Raw genomic sequence first — 14,754 nt, 5'->3', positions numbered from 1 at the left:
TGTCAAAATGCCAAAAAAGTGTGTCAAAAATAACATTTAAAAAAAAACTCAGGGGAGACATGTTATAGTCCTAAATGAGCATCTTTATTTCTCTGTGTTGAAATTTGTTAGTCTCCTCTCAAGGGTCTTAATAAACCTCAAAGAAACACACAACACTTAATGAACACAATTTAAGGGCCAATTCAGCCCTTGATACTCCCATTACTGTCAAAAAATCTCTCGCTTGTATTTGTGAGTTCTTCTCTTCCAAGCCTTTCTATTCAATTTCTTCCTCAATGGATGCTTGTTTTCCCAACATCCTTAACCTCCAAAGTATATGCATGTTGCCATGAGGTTAATCAACTAAAAAGAATTAATTTCAATTTATTTCCTTTGTCATTGTTGAGGAAAACATCACAAAGTATTTCTTGACACATTACAGATAAGTCAAATTCATGGCAATCCCATGTTGCCCGGGGTTTGCATATTTAATTTAAGGAGATTTAAATAATATTCAAGCATATCTATAAGGATACTGGCCCCCCATGATCTGGCTGAAAGAAGATAAAAATATTAAAATTTCAGAAGCTATGCAGATAATTCAAAGGATCATCGTATCTTTCTGCATAATGTGAAGAGGAAATATTTACTTTCCTCAAGACACAGGGTAAAGATTTGATCCGATACCAGGAAACTCCTTGAATTTTCCTGCTTCCATCACCTCAGTGGTCATCTATAGCTCCTTGACAGCTCAGCTTCCCCACGGCAGAGGCAATCACAAATCAAATCAAAAACAAAATCAAAATGTTCCCATTTCCTGGGCAAAGTGATTGGAAAGCAGTTGGACCTATGACATAGCAGGGCCATAGTTATTTTGCAAGAATTACTTTGATACTAGGAGGGGAAGGGTGTCTCTTCTTAGTTCAAGAACAGCAAAGGATGATGTACACCTGGAACAGCTGGTGGCTATTTTTGCTTTGATGTCAAGAATGTCATACTAAGATGAAGTCAACAAAGGTAGCCAAGGGCCACAAAGTGAAGAACAGCCTTGACAACAGCATCTGAACCCTTGGATCCAACTGTACCTAAAATCAGACCCACTCTCTTAGATTTCCAAGTTACATGAACCAGTCCTTTCTTTTTGTGCTCATATTGGTTGGACTTTTCTTCTCTGCATTCGTGGATAATATACCTGATCAAAGGTACCCAAAACAGTGTTTCATTAGCCAGAGGCATCATGGTTCAATGTGGGTGGGCTTTGAGTTTTTCTTTTGCTACAGGTTTGTGCCTTTTCCAATAGGAAAAGCAGGAAACGGGGACTGGACTCTTGGTAGCTCTTGGTAGCTGGAAGATAGAGTGAGGAGGAGACTTGATCTGATGTGATTTGTATAACCTTTTGAACTTCTACCTTATACATATATTACTTATTAAAAAATAAAATAATTTAGAATTATAAAACTATTTTAAATGATAAAAATAACAGAACCATACTTTAATACACAGAGATTATTTCTAAGACTATTTTAAGAAAATAATCTAAAATGCAAAGAACATGCACAAAGGTCTTCATCCCAAGGGTTTTTGTTTGTGTGTTTGTTTTAACAATTAGAAAGTGGCAACATTCTAACTACCCAGTATTAAGGGAAGATTTAAGAAAATATTATTTTCATAAAATATTATTATTCATAAAATATCATATAGAAGCGATGTTTAATGATGAACTATTTAACAACATGAGAATGTAGGGATATGACATGATTTAGTGAAAAAAATCAATCCTTTTTCTCTATACCTTGTATAATTTTTTATATCATATAATCTCAACAAGTAAAAACACATGGAAAGCATTATTTTTATTTCTTTTCACAGCTTACACCTGCAGCACATGGAAGTTCCCAGGCTAGGGTCAAATCAGAGCCATAGCTGCAACCCAGATCCTTAACCCACTAAGCGAGACCAGGGATTGGAACCCACATCCTCAAAGAGACTAGTCAGGTTCTTAACCCACTGAGCCATAACAGGAACACCAGAAAGCATTACTAAAATGTTAATAATTATCTCTGAACAATAAGCTTACAAGAAACCTTTTTTTTCTTTGTACTTTTTCATAGTTTCTAATTTTTCCAAAATAGGAATGTATTTTAACTATAATAATCAGAAAAATGTTGAATAAAAATCAAAATCTGTGTGTCCTTGTTTACAATCTCTGGCCATCATACGTAGTAATGAGGGACTCGGAAGCATGCCCCCTGGGAATTCATCTGACACTGCATGGAACATTGCTTCCTGCTTTCTAGTGGAATCTCCCACCAGCAGTGACTTCATCTTATGCCTCCACTCACTCCTGAAGAGATCAGTGCTCACCATTTCATCATCATGCCCTCTGCATGAGACCAGGGGTCCAGCAGCATGACAGCTTCTGGAGCCAGTCTGCTTAGATACACATCCCAATTCCATCATTTTCTACTTAATTGCTCTCTCCCTCCATCAGGATGGAAGAGATCTATGGTGTCATGTCATTGTGGGGATTAAATGAGATAATGCAGAGGGTGCAAACCTCACAGTGCCTGGCACACAGTCAATCCTTAATAAATATTAGATATTTTGCACATGAGAAATTTGCTTTTCAAGATTGTGACCTCAAAACATGAAGATAAACACTCCTAGTAATACCCAATTCTCTATCAGCTTACCTGCTTTCCTTGTTTCCCAACAGTCTGAGGTTCTGTCATATGGCTTGAGGTTCTTTCCTACTCTCTATGCATTAATTCCACATTGACTCTGCTGCCTTTGAAACCCACATCAACAGGAAGCCTCAGAGACTTTACCAAGACTTTAGTGCTGACACCCTAGGATGACTGTCTGTCCCAGGAAAGAGGAAATGAGTTGGAGGAGGGGAAAGGCAAAGGGAGCCCATAACCAACAGGCCTCCGGAATATTTGTACACACCCCTGAAAAGTCAGAGTGGTGGTCAGAATTCTCCATGCTGGGCAAGAATTCAAGAATTCTCATCAACCAGAGTAGACTGATTTCACGGCTAAACTCAAAAAGAAAGTTTGGAAACAAGATCTTGATTTCTAAATACTATTCACTGAAAAGAAACCAAGGGCTCCTTGAAGGAAAATCTATTTCCAACACTAAGACAGGAAAAACAAAAGATGCTCCTAAAATATTCTGCTGTGCCAGAAAGCAAGAACATACTTAAAGAAAGATGAGGACATGTCAAAGGAACACAGAAGCCAACTGAAGTGATTCCCACTAGCCAAATCTGGGACAATCTAAGCATTAAAATAAATAGTGATCATAACAAATGATGATCTATTAAAATAAAATTCCAAAAATACATACTAATGGAAGCAAAGAAGGAAGGAAGGAAAGAAGGACAGTAGGAAGGAAGGAAGGAAGGAAGAGAAGGCTCTTCCTTATAGAAAATGGCCAACTAATAAATATAGAAGGAATAATGGGGCTAGAAAACTATCAATGATGCAAAAAACAGTAGGTGGTCATGGATCACCATCATCCATCTCCAGAACATTTTTTATGTTCCAAGACTGAAACGTTTTACCCATTAAACACTAACTCTTCATCCCCACTCCTCCACCATTCTTTCTGTCTCCATAAATTTATCTGCTCTAGGTAACTGATATAAGCGGAATCATACAGTACTTGTCTTTGGGGGATTGGCTTATTTCACTTAGCATAATGTTTTCAAGGTTCATCCATGTTGTAGCATATGTCAACACTCCTTTTAAGAGTGAATAACATTCCTGTCACATTTTATCCATACAAATGTTGGTGGATATTTGTGTTGTCCCCACATTCTGGCTATTGTACATAATGCTACTGTGCATGAGTATATAAATATCTGTTCGCAGCCCAGCTTTCAAGTCCTTTGGTTATATACTCAGAAGTAGAATTTCTAGATATGATAGTTCCATTTTTAATTTCTTGAGGAACATCCATATTGCTTTCTATCATGTCTGTGCCATTTTACATTCCTACCAAAAGTGCAAAAAGGTTCCATTTTTCACCATATCCTCATCAACACTTGTTAGTTTCTTTTTTCTTTTTATAATAGCCATCATAATAAGTATGAGGTGTTATTATGTCTTTGATTTGCATTTCTCTAATGACCAGTGAGGTTGAGTTATCTTTTCATGCACTGTATGGGCATCTCTGTGTCTTCGTTGGGGAATATTCAAATCCTTGGTCCATTTTTTAATTAGGTTGTTTGTTTTCTCATTGAGTTGTTGGAGTTCTTTATATAGTCTGAATATTAACTCTTTATAAGCTATACAGTTTGCAAATATTTTCCCCCAGTCTGTGGGTTGCCTTTTTACTCTGTTGACAGTGTCTTCTGATGCACAGAAGTTTCTTAATTTTGATGTGGTCTGATTTACCTATTTTTCCTTCGTTGCCTATGCTTTTCATGTCATATCCATCCTATATACTCTAAACTTGTATCACAACTCAGAGATGATTAAAGGGGCAATTATTTGACTTAGTCATTGATGTTCCTGTCTTGTCACTTACTATTCGCTGTAGGCAGTGATATGGAACTAGTCAACACTCAGAGCAATGGTAGGATCTCCACTAAAGGGCAGAAAAGGGGTAAGGAATGACTTCACAAATTATCAGGTTCTAAATACAAATTCATCCATGAATGAGACTTAGCGCTAAAGTTTTTTTATCAATGATTCACATCCTCATGAGGTCCTGTCATCAACCAATAAGCAACTGATAAACTCAGAGGAGATTAAGCCTAGACCAGGGATACTCATCCTTATCCTGTTAAATGCAGCTTGATAGCCTGGTCACACAGAACAAAAAAATATTTTGAAGCCTGTATTTTAGACAGAATAATATTCTGTGATGTGTTGAGCAAAGATCAAAAGAACCAAAGCAGAGTCCTTCTGAGGGGCTGGCAGATAACTCTGACACCACAATGACATCAAGCTTCAGATAAACCAAACACATATCTAGTAGTACTTAGGTATAAAATGATGACCCTGGAGTTCCCATCATGGCTCCGTGGTAACAAACCCAACAGTATCCGTGCGGACAGGGGTTCAATCCCTGGCCTCACTCCGTGGATCAAGACCTGGCATTGCCATTAGCTGTGGTGTAGGTCACAACCTTGGCTTGGATCCCAAGTGGCTGTGGCTGTGGCATAGGCCGGTGGCCACAGCTCCAATTCGACCCCTAGCCTGGGAACCTCCATATGCCATGGGTGCAGCCCTAAAAAGACTAAATAAATAAAAAGATGAGCCCTCAACATCCCCTACCTAATGTGCATTTTCTAGCACCTTCTCCTTGTGTCCAATAATAAAAGCCAAATCATTTCACACATAATTTATCTCCCCTAAAACATATGTATAATAAAAACAAATGTTTATATATACTATGTGCTAGATACCATTTTAGAGCACATATTAACACATATATCCCTCCCAACAACTCTATGAGGTAGATACTGTAATTATCACCCCTAATTTTTTTTTTTTTTTTTTTTTTTTTGCCTTTTCTAGGGCCGCACCTGTGGCATTTGGAGGTTTCCAGGCTAGGGGTCTAATCGAAGCTGTAGCCACTAGCCTACGCCAGAGCCACAGCAACGCTAGATCCTAGCCGTGTCTGCAACCTACACCACAGCTCAGGGCAATGCCGGATCCTTAACCCACTGAGTGAGGCCAGGGATCAAACCCGCAACCTCATGGTTCCTAGTCGGATTCGTTAACCACTGAGCCATGACGGGAACTCCATCACCCCTGTTTTATAGATGAGAAAACTAAGGCACAGAGAAGGTTTTGTAACTTATCCAAGGCCACAAGGCTTAGAGAGCAGAGACAAAATTTGAACATAAGCTGTCCAGTTCCAGAACTGTGATCTTAATCATGACAATTTATCCTCTGGATTTATAATTACATACATACACACACACACACACACACACACACACAAATCCCTCCCTTTCAAGACAATTTAGTGAGTGAAAGGCAGAAAACTGGCAGGTCATCTGCAATCCTCTATGGTTTGGGTGATATATACCAATCCTTTTAGATTCCTGAACATAGACAGTTTATGTCAGAATGTGTGACACCCATTCCAAACCAGCTGGGATCTAAACCTTTGGTTCAATGAGTTAAGTTTCTACTATGGAATTTCAGGCAGTCTCAAGTATGCAGGAAAATCTAAAAGGTGGGGAAGCCTCCAGTTAAAACGGCTTTGCTGGTCCCCCAAATTGTCCTGGCCAGGCAGCTATCCCTGCTCTGTATGTGTTACACTGACCTCACCTGACATCTCCCACCACCCAAAGTAACCCTTCCTGTAACTTTTGTGTCTTTTTGGGTTCTCAGTTCCACACTTATCTCTTTATGCCTCCATTCCTTTATCTGTAAAATGGGATAAAATATCTATATCAGAGAGAGGACAAGATGGCGGAGGAGTAGGTGGACACGCTCGCCCTCTCCCACAAACACAACAAAAAAAGCACATCTACAGAATAAATGACTCGCACAGAACAGCAACCAATCGCTGGCAGAGGAACCTAAACTCCAATAACGGCAAGAAATTCGTGACATTATTGGGCAGAACAGGAGAAAAGAGGAGAGTGAGAGAAGGTGAATCCGAGCGGGACGGGGGCTCCCAAAAGGGAACTGCGGAGGAGAAAGGGATCCCGCACCCTGGAAAGTCACCTACCGGGCGAAAGATCAAACGAACCGGAGGAATCTCCAGATGCAGAGAAGAGTGTAGCAGTAAGTTGGAGTACGGAAAAGCCGATCAAGAACCCAACGGACCATCTGAACTACGGGCACAGTCACCAAAAATTGAGACGCCTGGGTGGGGGCTGGGCACGAGTCCTCGCCTCCGAAGGTTAGTCCCCGGGAAAGGGCCGGGGGACCCCTGGTTGGGGGCTGGGCACCGAGACCTCGCCGCCGAAGGTTAGTCCCCGAGAGGGGGCCGGGGGACGCCAGGTGGGGGCTGGGCACCGAGACCTCGAGACCTCGCCTCCGAAGGTTAATTCCTGAGAAAGGGCCGGGGGACGCCTGGGAGGGGGGCTGGTCACCGAGACCTCGCCGCAGAAGGTTAGTCCCCGAGAAAGGGCCGGGGGGCGCCGCCTGGGCAGGGGCTGGGCCCCGAGACCTCGGCTCCAGAGATTAGTCCCCGGGCTAGGGGGGCGGGGCAGAGCAGAAACTGTTTGGGAGGTCTAGAAACCAGTTGACAGGGCAGAGACTGCCTGGGAGACGAGAAAACAAAGCTGTCGCAGAGGAAGGGAGCAATACTCCAGGGGTGGGGAAGGGGAAAGCCACATCAGAGGGAACCTGGGAGAAGAGCCTGGTCTGCGCCCGTGCTGGGGAGGGGAGAAAAGAAGGGGTGGGTCCCCATAGAATACCCCCCACGCCACAGCAAGCTTACAGGCCCGCTAGCTAGCTGAAAACTGTGCTTCCCAGTGCATCCCCTCCCCCAACCCCCGCCACGCCCTACGCTCTCACGGACTTGGGGCTGCCTGCCATCCAGGGGGGCTGGCCTCAACAATTGCCTGAAGCCTACCACCGCAGGGGCTGTCCCTGCACAGGCCTGCTTGCCCTTTGGAGGGGCTACACTTTCGCAGAGCAGCACCAAACAGCAACAGCCCCCGAGAAAAGGCCTGCAGCCTAGAAAAGCTAGAACAAGCTTAGCCAGGCTGTGAATAGATCGGCCTAATTCTCGGACGGTTTTTCTGAGTCGGGTTGCCCCGGGGAGGAGCCTCTTCGGTTTCCAACGGCCCTGCTACCCGCCCAAGCCCCCAGGGGATGCTCTAGTGGACCAGCTGCATAGGACTGCCAGCTCCAGGCAGGACCCCCTGCAGCCCAGAAAAGCTGCAACAAGCTCAGCCAGACTGTGAAAAGATCCGCCTACATTCTCAGGCTGTCCTTCTGAGTTGGGCTGCCCTAGGGAAGAGCCTCTTAGGTTCTCAGTGCCCCAGATAGCTGCTCCAGCCCCCAGGGGGTGATGCACCCCTAAAGAGCAGCTGCCCAACACCGCCAACCCCCTGCAAGAACCCCACAGCCTAAAAACACCAGAGCAAGCTCTGCATGACCAAGTGAAATCTGCTACCATCGCGGTGTGGACCTCTCAGTCCTGTCTGCCCTCAGGAAGTCCTCCTTTGCTTCAAAGAAACACTGTTAGCCCCATCAACACTCCAGAAAAGCCACACTGCCTCAAAAAAGATTGACCAACAACGCCAGCCCTCAGGAAATACTCCACGGCAGTGACAAGGCAAACACTGCCTGATCACGGAGAGTACAACTCCCTCAGAAGAAAGAAAACAACAAGCAAGATGAAGAAGCTGAGAAACCACCCCCAGTCAAACCAACAGGAGAACTCACCTAAAACAGTCAACAATGAAACAGATCTCGGCAGTCTGACAGACCTGGAGTTCAAAAGAGAAATAGTGAAAATACTGAAGGAATTAAGAGAAGATATGAACAGTAATGCAGATACCCTCAGAAAGGAACTAGAAAATATAAGGAGGAGCCAAGAAAAACAAGAACATTCATTTGCAGAGATGCAAACTGAACTAGGGGCAGTAAAAACCAGAATGAATAATGCAGAAGAACGAATCAGTGATATGGAAGATAGAATAATGGAAATCACTCAATCTGGTCAACAGACAGAAAACCGAATCAAAAAACTGGAAAGCAATATAAGAGACCTATGGGATAATATAAAGCAGGCCAATCTACGCATAATAGGAATTCCAGAAGGAGTAGAAAAAGATAAGGGAATGGAAAATATATTTGAAGAAATTATTGCTGGAAATTTCCCAAATCTAAAGGATACTGGATTCAAGATACAAGAAGCACAGAGGGCCCCAAACAAACTGAACCCAAACAGACCCACACCAAGACACATCATAATAAAAATGGCAAAAGTTAGTGATAAAGAGAGGATCCTAAAGGCAGCAAGAGAAAAACAGAATGTTACCTTCAAGGGAACCCCCATAAGAATATCAGCTGATTTCTCTACAGAAACACTACAGGCCAGGAGGGAATGGCAAGAGATATTTAAAGTGCTAAAAGGAAAAAATATGCAACCTAGAATACTCTATCCAGCAAGAATATCATTTAAAATAGAAGGGGAAATAAAAATTTTTCCCAACAAACAAAAACTTAAAGAATACAGCAACACAAAACCCAGGTTAAAGGAAATATTGAAAGGGCTTCTCTAAACCAAAAAGAAAGGAAGGAAAGGGAAGAAAAAAGAAAAGAAAAAAAAAAGAAGAAGAAGAGGAAGAACTAGGACTGAGGAAACTGCAATCAGAGAGCAGTCACTCAAATAAGCCAGCATACAGATTTAATCATGAACATGCTTCAAACAAAATAAAATTAAAAAGAAAAAAAGAAAAAAGAGTCATCAAAACCATAAAATGTGGGCAAGGGATGTCAGGAGGTAAATAACCCTTTTTGTTTATATGTATGTCTCTCTTCTTAATTTTAATATAGTAATGAAGAGTTTGAACTTACAGGACCATCAGGCTAAAACACACAATTATGGGAAGGGGTTAGCATACTTAAAAAACAGGGCAACCACAAGCCAAAACCAAATAATGCATTTGCAAAAAATGACAAAAAAAAAAACACTCAAGCAGATAATAACAGGAGACCATCCAACCAAAGGAAAAAAAAAAAAAGAAAGAAAGGAAGAATGGAGAACCATAGAATCAACTGGAACACGAGGTTCAAATGGCAATAAATAATCATCTATCAATTATCACCTTAAATGTCAATGGACTGAACGCCCCAATCAAAAGACACAGAGTGGCTGAGTGGATAAAAAGGCAAAAACCTTCAATATGCTGCCTACAAGAAACTCACCTTAGGACAAAAGATACATATAGATTGAAAGTGAAAGGGTGGGGAAAAATATTTCATGCCAATAGACATGACAGAAAAGCAGGAGTCGCAACGCTCATATCAGACAAAATAGACTTTAAAACAAAAGGCATAAAGAAAGACAAAGAAGGACACTATTTAATGATTAAGGGATCCATCCAAGGAGAGGATGTTACTATTGTCAACATATATGCCCCAAATACAGGAGCACCCAGATACATACAACAAATATTAACAGACATAAAGGGAGATATTGATGAGAATACAATCATGGTAGGAGACCTAAATACCCCCCTCACATCAATGGACAGATCCTCTAGACAGAAAACCAATAAAGCAACAGAGATCCTAAAGGAAACAATAGAAAAGTTAGACTTAATTGATATCTTCAGGATACTACATCCAAAAAAAGCAGAATACACATTCTTCTCAAATGCTCATGGAACATTCTCAAGAATCGACCACATATTGGGACATAAAGCGAATCTCAATAAATTTAGGAGCATAGAAATTATCTCAAGTATCTTCTCTGACCACAATGCCATGAAATTAGAAATCAACCATGGGAAAAGCAAAGAGAAAAAACCTACTCCATGGAGACTAAACAACATGCTACTAAAAAACCAATGGGTCAATGAGGAAATCAAGAAGGAAATTAAAAACTACCTTGAAACAAATGATAATGAAGACACAACCTCTCAAAATCTATGGGATGCTGCGAAAGCAGGGCTCAGAGGGAAATTTATAGCAATCCAGGCCTTTCTCAAAAAAGAAGAAAGATCCCAAATTGACAACTTAACCCACCACCTAAACGAATTAGAAAAAGAAGAACAAAAAAGTCCTAAAGTCAGCAGAAGGAAGGAAATTATAAAGATCAAAGAAGAAATCAATAAAATAGAGACTCAAAAAACAATAGAGAAAATTAATAAAACCAAGAGCTGGTTCTTTGAAAAGGTAAACAAAATTGACAAACCCCTGGCCAGACTCACTAAAAAGAGGAGAGAAAGAACCCAAATCACCAAAATTATAAATGAAAAAGGAGAAATCACAACGGATACTGCAGAAATACAAAAAACCATAAGAGAATACTATGAACAACTGTATGGCAACAAGTTTGACAATCTGGAAGAAATGGACAATTTTCTAGAATCTTACAGCTTGCCAAAACTGAATCAAGCAGAAACAGACCAACTGAACAGACCAATCACTAGAAATGAAATTGAAGAGGTCATAAAATCACTCCCTACAAATAAAAGCCCAGGACCAGATGGCTTCACAGGTGAATTCTATCAAACATATAAAGAGGAATTGGTGCCCATCCTCCTTAAACTCTTTCAAAAGGTGGAAGAAGAAGGAATACTCCCAAAGACATTCTATGAGGCCACCATCACCCTCATTCCAAAACCAGACAGAGATACCACCAAAAAAGAAAACTATCGGCCAATATCATTGATGAATATAGATGCAAAAATTCCCAACAAAATCTTAGCCAACCGAATCCAACAACATATCAAAAAAATTATACACCATGACCAGGTTGGGTTCATCCCAGGTTCACAAGGATGGTTCAACATACACAAATCAATCAGCATCATACACCACATTAACAAAAAAAAAGATCAAAAATCATATGATCATCTCAATAGACGCAGAAAAAGCATTTGACAAAGTCAACATCCATTCATGATCAAGACCCTCGCCAAAGTGGGTATAGAGGGAACATTCCTGAATATAATCAAAGCCATTTATGATAAACCCACAGCAAATATAATCCTCAATGGGGAAAAACTGAAAGCCTTCTCACTCAAATCTGGAACAAGACAGGGATGCCCACTCTCACCACTGCTCTTCAACATCGTTTTGGAAGTCTTAGCCACAGCAATTAGACAAACAAAAGAAATAAAAGGCATCCATATAGGAAGAGAAGAGATCAAACTGTCACTGTATGCAGATGATATGATACTATACCTAGAAAACCCTAAGGACTCAACCCCAAAACTCCTTGAACTGATTAATAAATTCAGCAAAGTGGCAGGATATAAGATTAACATTCAGACGTCAGTTGCATTTCTGTATACCAGCAATGAAACATTAGAAAAGGAATACAAAAAAATGATACCTTTTAAAATTGTACCTCACAAAATCAAATACCTCGGAATACACCTGACCAAAGAGGTAAAGGACCTATATGCTGAGAACTATAAAACCTTAATCAAAGAAATCAAAGAAGATGTAAAGAAATGGAAAGATATTCCATGTTCCTGGATTGGGAAAATCAATATTGTGAAAATGGCCATCCTACCCAAAGCAATCTACAGATTCAATGCAATCCCTATCAAATTACCCATGACATTGTTCACAGAACTAGAACAAACCATCCAAACATTTATATGGAACCACAAAAGACCCAGAATCGCCAAAACAATCCTGAGAAACAAAAACCAAGCAGGAGGCATAACTCTCCCAGACTTCAAGAAATACTACAAAGCCACAGTCATCAAAAAGTGTGGTACTGGTATCAAAACAGACAGACAGACCAATGGAACAGAATAGAGAATCCGCAAATAAACCCTGACACCTATGGTCAATTAATCTTTGACAAGGGAGGCAAGAACATCAAATGGGAAAAGGAAAGTCTATTCAGCAAGCATTGCTGGGAAACCTGGACAGCTGCATGCAAAGCAATGAAACTAGAACACACCCTCACACCATGCACAAAAATAAACTCCAAATGGCTGAAAGACTTAAATATACGACAAGACACCATCAAACTCCTAGAAGAAAACATAGACAAAACACTCTCTGACATCAACATCATGAATATTTTCTCAGGTCAGTCTCCCAAAGCAATAGAAACTAGAGCAAAAATAAACCCATGGGACCTCATCAAACTGAAAAGCTTTTGCACAGCAAAGAAAACCAAAAAGAAAACAAAAAGACAACTTACAGAATGGGAGAAAATAGTTTCAAATGATGCAACTGACAAGGGCTTAATCTCTAGAATATACAAGCAACTTATACAACTCAACAGCAAAAAAACCAATCAATCAATGGAAAAATGGGCAAAAGACCTGAATAGACATTTCTCCAAGGAAGATATACAGATGGCCAACAAACACATGAAAAAATGCTCAACATCGCTGATTATAAGAGAAATGCAAATCAAAACTACCATGAGATACCACCTCACACCAGTCAGAATGGCCATCATTAATAAATCCACAAATAACAAATGCTGGAGGGGCTGTGGAGAAAAGGGAACCCTCCTGCACTGCTGGTGGGAATGTAAACTGGTACAGCCACTATGGAGAACAGTTTGGAGATACCTTAGAAATCTATACATAGAACTTCCATATGACCCTGCAATCCCACTCTTGGGCATCTATCCGGACAAAGCTCTACTTAAAAGAGACACATGCACTCGCATGTTCATTGCAGCCCTATTCACAATAGCCAGGACATGGAAACAATCCAAATGTCCATCGACAGATGATTGGATTCGGAAGAGGTGGTATATATACACAATGGAATACTACTCAGCCATAAAAAAGGATGACATAATGCCATTTGCAGCAACATGGATGGAACCAGAGAATCTCATACTGAGTGAAATGAGCCAGAAAGACAAAGACAAATACCATATGATATCACTTATAACTGGAATCTAATATCCAGCACAAATGAACATCTCCTCAGAAAAGAAAATCATGGACTTGGAGAAGAGACTTGTGGCTGCCTGATGGGAGGGGGAGGGAGTGGGAGGGATCGGGAGCTTGGGCTTATCAGACACAACCTAGAATAGATTTATAAGGAGATCCTGCTGAATAGCATTGAGAACTATGTCTAGATACTCATGTCGCAACAGAAGAAAGGGTGGGGGAAAAAACTGTAACTGCAATGTATACATCTAAGGATGACCTGACCCCCTTGCTGTACAGTGGGAAAATAATAATAAAAAAAAATATATCTATATCATAGGATCTTTGTGAGAATTACATAACATATGAAAAGCTCCCAGAAGCCTGGTAAAGAGAAAGTGATATGTTTTCATTGTTACTTATCATCAACCAAACTAAAGATGCATTTTCTTTCTTTTTTTTATGGCATAGGGAAGTTCCCAGGGTAGGGGTTGAATAGGAGCTGCAGCTGCTGGCCTACACCACAGCCACAGCAATGCCAGATCTGAGCCGCCTCTGCAACCCACACCACAGCTTGCAGCAATGCCAGATCCTTAACCCACTTAGCCAGGCCAGGGATGGAACCCACATCCTCATGCATACCATGTCAGGTCCTTAACCCTCTGAGTCACAACAGGAACTCTGGAAGATGCATTTTCTCCCTTGTTTTACATTTTTGGGATGGTTCCAAGGGGTCAGTCCCTTCCTGTGGATTGTTCCACCCATCTCATAACACTATCATAGACAACTCTGGTTACTGATTGCCGTGGATTGTGTTCCCTGAAAAGACATTTTGATGTCCTAACCCCTGGAACCTGTGGATGTGGTCTTACTTGGAGATAGGGCCTTTGCAGATATAATCAAGTGAAGATGAAGTGATACCGGATGAGGATGGACCTTAATCCAATATAACCAGTGCCCCCATGAGAAGAAAATACACACACACACACACACACTCAGGGTGACAATGGAGGCAGAGACAGGAGTGATGCCTCCACATGCTAAAGAGTGTCAGGGGTTGCAGCAACCAGAAGCTAAGAAGAAGAGAGGAGAGGGTCCTCCCCTGGGCCTTCAGAGTGTGCTCCGCACACTCCTTGATTTCAGACCTCTAGCCTCCAGAGCTATGAAAGAAGAAACATCTGCTGCACTCAGTTACTGGTAACTTGTCACATCAACCCTAGGAAATGCATACGCAGATCTGGGCACTTTTCTGGATTTTCCTTCTC

At 41.2% G+C, this 14,754-nt stretch overlaps 1 long non-coding RNA gene across 5 annotated transcripts in view; it reads right to left on the bottom strand.

Moving 5' to 3' along the window:
* LOC102159243 overlaps window positions 1–14,754 on the bottom strand; it is a 331,402-nt gene that overhangs the window by 305,083 nt on the left and 11,565 nt on the right. The window lies entirely within an intron of this gene.

This window comes from Sus scrofa, chromosome 6 (assembly GCF_000003025.6).
Source record: "Sus scrofa isolate TJ Tabasco breed Duroc chromosome 6, Sscrofa11.1, whole genome shotgun sequence".
Lineage (NCBI taxonomy): Eukaryota > Metazoa > Chordata > Mammalia > Artiodactyla > Suidae > Sus > Sus scrofa.
The sequence above is the reverse complement of the archived record's forward strand: the minus strand, read 5'-3'. Positions and strand labels throughout refer to the sequence as shown.